This window comes from Malus domestica, chromosome 09 (genome assembly GCF_042453785.1).
Source record: "Malus domestica chromosome 09, GDT2T_hap1".
Classification (NCBI taxonomy): Eukaryota; Viridiplantae; Streptophyta; class Magnoliopsida; order Rosales; family Rosaceae; genus Malus; species Malus domestica.
The window spans coordinates 5,544,229-5,551,924 of NC_091669.1; positions in this window are offsets into that span (position 1 = coordinate 5,544,229).

Here is a 7,696-nt window from a genome sequence, read left to right on the forward strand (position 1 = left end):
ATGCTCAATACAGGAAATCAAGCATAATTGTTATTGACCACACATAAATAATTAAAGAAAGCATAAGTGTTAATAATTATTTTCAAGATGAAAAGAAATAAAACCTAAAATATTCTGCTCCCTTATCATACGTGAAAAAGTTCCACTAGGCTTGAAAAAAACGATTTTTGTTATGCAGAGGGTAATTGAAAGATTTTAATTGCCGAAGGAAAATTTTATTTGAATCCACATAATTTTTTTTATATTGAATTTAAATTTTAAATGTGAAGTTTCTTTTTTACCATATTGCATAATCATCATAAAGTACAAGTTAAAATTAACAATAAAGCTAAAATTTATCAAAAAACTCACACCTTATATTATTATCACACAATCTTTCTCTTACGTTCTATATTACTATCACACGATTAATCTACCATTCCAGGGGGTTAGATAGATTGGATTGATAACTATTCCAAATTCCATTTTGGCTTCAAAAGATTCAAAACCCCAAGACAGATTGTTTCTGCTTGTTATTGTCCACATGGACAGTTCGACGGTTTTAAATTTTGATAAATTTGTGTTTGATGCTAAGAGTGGTGTGTTCTTGCAAAGCGACGGAAGAATTGTAAGAAAATACGATGGATATATTGGAAAGTAAGAACTTCATATGAGAGAACGTATGCCTTGAGTTTGATTTTCTATTTTTTGAATGGGTGTAAATATAATTTTACATATTGATTCGGTTTGTGAGGGTAATTTAGATAGTAAATTTAGGTTTAAAGATATATTGATAGTTTAATTAAAAATAATATGAGTGTAGAGAGTAAGTTGGGTGTAAAGAGAGGTTATGTGAGTTTAAATAAAATTTCTCATTGCTAAATGATTCCTTTTTAATATTGCAGTCAATAGCTTGTGGTTATTTGTTTTAATCATTTTTACAATTAAAACGTATAAAATTATTATTTTAGCTATTTTTTTTTCTTAATAAAAAATTGTTTCATTGATAAGTCCAAATTTTCTTCGTAACAATTATTTTTTAGTAAAGTAATAGCATTAGTCAGTTAGATATTTAGTTGTTAAGAGAGAAAAATAATGGATATCAGACCTGCATCAGAGAATGCATAAACAAGATTGTTTTTGTCACTGATGTGGATGAAAATTTTCTCCTCCTTGATTTTTGACAATATTGCAACTACAAAATAATTAACACCTTAGGTCAAGGCCAAGAGCCTCACGCGTCCACGATGAATGGGGGGCTTTGGCCGAAGAACCTCCGATGCCAAAGTTAGAATTTAGAGAGAAAGAGTGTTTAGAGAATTTTTGGATTTTTGCCAAAGTGTTAGAATGAGTTTTTGGTGAAAATAGGAGCCTATTTATAGGGCTAGGCTTGGCCATTTTTTCCAAGGAATGGCCGGCCCTTGAAGGAGTTTTTGTGGTTGAGATTTTGGTTTAATTAGCCAATTTATTGGCTAATTAAACCTTAAAGAATAAATTGGTGGTTACATATTTATTTACAATAAATTGATAATTAGGTTATGAAAAGGTTATAAAGAATAACTAAATAATTAGCTAAAAAGGGGAGAAAAGGGTAAGGAAAGGTAGGAAATAGGATGGATCCCTTTTTAGATGGGGATGGCGGGCCATTGATGTGGTTTTGGGTTGTTTATTTGATATAATGGGTGATTAAATTGATGATTAATGGATTAATTAGGAATTAATCCATTAATTAGCCAATTAATCTCTATTTATAAGAAATAATTTGTAGGTTATGAAGTAATTACCTAAGATGAGGATGGACGAGATAACTATGAATTTGTTAACTTCCTTTGGGCACTTTTGACTTGGTTTAGGGATGATTGCCCGCTGCTCGCGCATAGGAATCCCAGTATGCCTCAAGGGTATTTTTGTCCTCTTTTACGCAAGAATCCATGTGTCGCCTTGTGATTATTTTTGGCTCCACAAATGCCCCCACACCTATTGGGCTGCTCGCAGGAAAGGGCAACATGTGTAAAGATTTTCTCGCTTTAATAGGAAATTAAATCCTTCTAGGAAAGGGAAATAAATTTCTCTCAAAACCTATTTAAGTCCACCTTAAGTGGGTTATTAAATCAACTTTGGAGATCGATTTATTCTACCCTTCAAGAGAGAGAGAGAGCTTAGAGGATATTTGTTCCCCCTCTACTAGCAATCTTCTACATCTTGCTCGTGCAAAGGACCTTCTTTCGTTGATTTTTTCGTCTTCTCCAAGCCTTACCGATGTAAGAAAATTTTAATTTTTCTTGTCTTCTTTTTGGATAGTGCTGTCGTGGGGCAACCGCTATGGTGGTGTAACACATCGGCTGGCAAGGGCCAGGAGTCGCTCGGTATGGGCCGAAAAGGTGTTGTGGCAGGGACTACTGCCTGGGTTGTTTGGCTTGGCTAGAGCCAAGGGCAACTTGAACGGCTGGGGCTGCGAACTAAGGTGCTAGGGTGCAGTGTTAGGGTAGTCGCATGGCTCATATCCTTTAAGCCTTTGGACCTGATGCGGGCCAAGCTGGCGATTGAGAGAAATGAGAAGGTCGCGGGCTTCATAAGCTGCTGGAATGCTGGGCATGCAGACCTTCTACCCGCTAGAATGCTGGGTTGAGCTTCTTTGCTGAGTACCGCGAATGGCGTTAGCTGCTTAGTCCTCTTTGTCCGGAGAAAAGTAGGCTGCTCATGAGAGATGAGGTAAAGAAGATCAAGGCAGATGCATTGGCTTGTCTAAACGCTATTGCGTAACCTATTATGAATGAAGGTGGAAAGAATAGATCTTCCCACCTACTCAAGAGATGTTGGTTGGGAAAAACTGAAGAATTCATCCACTACTTGTGAGGGTCTGCCTGCTGCCGAGAGGTTTGTGATTGACATGACTTATTCCAATGGGAAGAGAAATGAGGCTGCTAGATCTGAGCATGTGGCACTGGCCATGTCGAGAATGGCTTGTACGATTGCTAATAAAATTGCTCAATGTAAAAGACCCTTCATGCCCCTAGTGCCGAAGTCTGTACCAAGACGTCCGTTGAGAGCCAAGTCTGGTTCACATTTGGAGAAACTTGCTATTATAAAGAGCAATGAGATGGACTCTATTGCTAAGGTGGCGCCAAGGCCCACTTCCTCTGCTACCAAGACTGATTCGCCTGCTGGGAAGGAAGAGGCTGCTTGCAAGTGTAGCTGTGAGAAATCCACTAAGCCTGCTTCTAAGGAGGCTGATGAGATCTGTGTGCTCTTGAAACTAGATCTGCTTGAAGTCATGGACGCTTGTGCCAAGTTTGTTAATGGCGTTAAAAAGGTTTGCTTGCCCAAGTTCCTTTGCGAAACATACGACATAATATAGAATGACTGATCTGCTTACTATGATGCAGATATAGCAAGGCTACCAAGGAGGTGGCGAAGACTATGGCAGCTGAAGCTTATTCCTCGACTGAAGAGATTAAGAGGTTGGATTCTGAGCTCATTGCTTTAAAGAGGTCTAATATTTCTGCCCCCACTCAAATTCAAGATTTTGAGCGCGTCGTTTTTTAGCTTCATTCCATTGCCTATGCAAAGGATGAAGAGTGTATTGTTGCTTATAATCAAGTGATCCACTTCAAGAGAATCATCGATAGGTTTGAACCCCAAGTGTTGGAACTTCAAGGTGTACTGAAGATCAATGAAAGTCTGAAGAAGGAAGTGGATGAGCTGCAGCGCGTCTATATTGGTCTGCTCGAGGAGAATGAGCAGTTGAAGGGTGAGAATGATGGGCTCGAGGTTTCGAGACATTCTCTATTTCTCCGGAATACTTGTTCACCTTTACTTTTGAGGCCTTCATTAGTAAAGTAGTCGGAGATATTGGTGTCCAGGCTGGTGCAGCCGGGGGTGAAGCGTCGGATAATGTTGCTGATAAGAATGTCGTGGTTGCTGAAGGTGTGGTGGTTGTGGAGTGTCTAAGATGTTGAAGATGAGTCTTCTAGGTAGTCTTTAAGATTTTCTTTGTTTCCCTTGTTGCTTTTTGCTTTGCTTGAACTCCTTTGATCTTTTCTAGTTGTTTATCAACTTTGCTAGAAAATTTAATAAACTTGCTTCCTTTGCTTTTCTTCATCTTTGCTTCTTTTATTCATGCCTTAACCTTTGGACTTTATAGACTAGTGGCAGGCGTGTTACTTTTTTATAAACAGACAGGCCGCGTAGCCTATGCAGCTGTAGGTGTTGGTGTAGAACTTTACAAAGTTGTTAGCTATAGGGTTGGCAGCCGGACACCTTACTTACACAAGCAAATAAGTCTGCGTGACCACTAGGCTGTTAACCTTAGATTTATCCACTTCCGTAGGTTGTGTAACAAGTATCATAACACTTTAGGACTTGGTGTGAGTTATTCCGCTCTTGGCAGAGGTGAAGCTTATCGACTACGTAGCATGTCGGTAGTGGATAAAACTTCGTATATGCACGTTAGCTTGTTTAACCTTTCACAAAAATGTGTGGTTGTATAAGTTTAGTACTGCTCGAAGGGCAAACCGTAAGCAGTCTTCCAGAAACCGTAGGCTACCTTAGTGCATTCGGTAACAGCTTTAGGGTTCCAGGGTAGCCGTCCATCGAATGTACAGAGTAATGTGCCCCCTCCGTCTCTAGGGCCCGGTTCCCCACGGATTAGGCCAAGAGACTCAAAATCCTTCAATTATCTAAGCCTTGAAAAAGACCATTGTGGCTACTTCTAGGAATCCCGGTACAAGCCATCGTGCATCTAGTTATACTAGGGCAGCCAGGCTCATCCACGTTTGGATATTCAAAGTGTAGATTTTATCCTCTCGCTTTGGAGAGTAGATCCATGTAAGTGTCGGGGAATTAGTTTACCCTATCGCATTGGAGAGCATGGTTGGTCCCTTGGGGGGTGCAATTCTTGCTGTGATTCCCTAAGAAAGGCGTCGTCTTCTTTTAAAATGCAGGAGTGATCAGTTGTTGTAAACATATAGCCAAGCCAAGTTGTGATTACTTCTGAATTCCTCATTGAAAAACGAGTGAAACGAACGAGAACTTAGCTGTAAAGTAGGAACTGCATAACAACTGGATAGTCTTCGGCTTGTGAGGTGGTGCCCATCGAGCTGCTTGAGTCTTCGGGCTTTTGATGTAGCGGGAGGTCACACATGGTACTTCCTCAGATTTTAGGCGTTCCACTGCTTTTTGATCTTTTTGTCGTTTCATGGTGGCGAGGGTGTAATTACTCTTGCCGCCTACTCTGCTGATCTTGTATAGACCTTCCCAGATATGATCCATCTTTTTTTAGCCTTATCTGTGGGCAGTGATGAAGGCTTTTCTTAGGACTAGATCTTCGGGCAAGAATTGCCGGACCTTGGCCCTTTTGTTTTAGCTGGAGAGGAGCTGCTGCTGGTAGGTTGCGATACGAGTGATAGTCTGTTCGTGCTTCTCTTCTGCCAGATCTAAGCTTATGGCCATCTCATTTCTATTCCACTCAATGCTTGGCAGTAGAGTGCTGATACTTGGCAAGATGGCATTGTGATGAATGATTGCTTATGAACCAAATGCCTAAGAGAAAAGAGCATCACCAGTTGCTCGTCCTTTGGTGGTGCGATATGCTCATAAACATCTGGGAATTCGTCTGGCCATTTTCCCTTCTTGTGGGTGAAGGATTTCTTGAGGCAGTCGAGGATCATCTTGTTGGATGCTTCGACTCGCCTGTTGCCTTGAGGATATCTTGGCGAGGACATGTGCTGCTTAATGTTATACTTTTGGAAGAACTTCACCAAATCTTCGTCCGCGAATTACAGGCCGTTGTTGGTGACGATGAACTGAGGGATGACAAATTGGCAAATGATGTTCCTCCATACGAAGCATTCTATGTCTGTCTGAGTCGTGGTCGTCATGGGCTCTGCTTCTACCCATTTGGTGAAGTAGTCGGTTGCCATGATCATTATGCTTTTGCCCCCAGTAGTAGGCGGCATAGGTCTTACCAGGTCGATTACCCACTGCATGAATGGTCAATGACTTGTCTGTGGGTATAGTTTGCTAGCAGGCAGTGCTGGTACCAGCTTGTAGCATTGGCAGCAGTCGTACTTTTGTACTAACTCTTTAGTATCTCGGTGCATGGTAGGCCGGTAGTAGCCTGTGTGTAAGAGCCTTATGTGCTAAGGATCGACCTCCAGAGTGATTTCCACAAATGCCTTAGTGGATTGAGCTTAAACCTTCAAGTCGTCGGGAGGTGTTAGGTGGCGGAGATATGGTCCGATATAAGATCTTCAGATGAGAATGTCATTCCATATGTAGTAGTGTGCTGAGCTTTCTAGACTCTAATCTTTTCAGAGGGAATGTGCCATTGATCAGGTAGTCTACAGTGAAATTTTACAATTGGGAGTTGTACTAACCTGTGACACTTTGACTGGTGGCTCCGCTTCTATGCTTGGTTCGTCTAGATACTCTACCAGAATAGAGCGTTTAAGTTAATGGTCGAATGCGGAGCCTAAGCTGGCTAGCGCATTTGCATGGGTGTTGTCTGCCTGCAGAACTTGAGTGAGAGTGTAAGTCTGAAATGCCTCATGTTGCTTGTATACCTTTTCTAGGTATTGGGATATCCTTGGATGTTTTGCCGCGTACTCCCCAGTAGTTTGGATGGTGATTAGCTGGGAATTGGAATGAATTGCGAGCTTTTCACTTCCAAGTCTTTTGTCATTTGGAGGCCTGCTAGTCAGGCCTTGTACTCTGCTTCAATGTTAGATGCTTTGAAGCCTAAGGTGATCGCCTGCTCGAGCATTGAACCGTCCGGGGTGACAAGGACCACCCATACTTCCAAGCCTTTGTAGTTGGATGCGTCGTCGACATGCAAATGCCAGAAATCTCCATTGAGGGAGCATATGCGGCTAAGGTGTGCTCGGCTACCTCTGGGGCATCGTTAGGCCTTTCTGTTGCCATGGAGCTGGTGCCATGTTACACGTAGCAGGAAATGCTCAACTGCTGGTATTGGATCACTCTAGAGTTAAATTATGGAACAAGGGTCAGCTAAGGCTGTGTGTTGCGTAGAAGGAGATGGTGCTCAACTGCAGGTACATGTTGCTCTTATGTAGAATATTTTGGGGCGACGAGGACAAAAATTACTTTAGATTGTGTTTTTCTAATGTTCGTCTGCCCTTGGCGTGCCTTTTAAGTTGAGTTGTTGCGTTCGTAAAAAAACTTTACATAGTTAATGTCTGCACTTTTGTCGTTGCACGTCTGGATTGGGCAAAATAATGCATCATGATAATGACTGCTTGCGTCTGAAGGTAAAACTTGAGCTTTTGGGTTGCAACAACTATCGTCAAAGTTCGTTTTTTCAATTTCTGGTAGCATCGAAAAGAGCTTTTAAACTGTGGAATACAGGTAGTCGGGCCCCTAGCTCTTCTCGTATGATGGTAGAGCTTATTACTACTTCAGATACCATCAAACATGGGAATAGGTCCTCCGTTGCTTCCAGTTTGGATAGTTGGGAGGTGATGTCAGGTATTCCTTTCGGTCCTTAAATTTGGATTACAAGCCTCGTCCCAAAGTGCGTGCTTTTTTGCTAGAGCGAAAGAGTCTGCCAGAGTCAGATCTTCTTTCATGATCACTTTTCCGAACAGCGGGTGGTCTTCTGAAAGTTCTTTTTGGAAGGTTGCTCTAGCTATCGAGTCGTTGCATTATCTTTGCCTTCTCTTATTTGAACCTCTTCACATAGTTGCGGAACGACTCATTT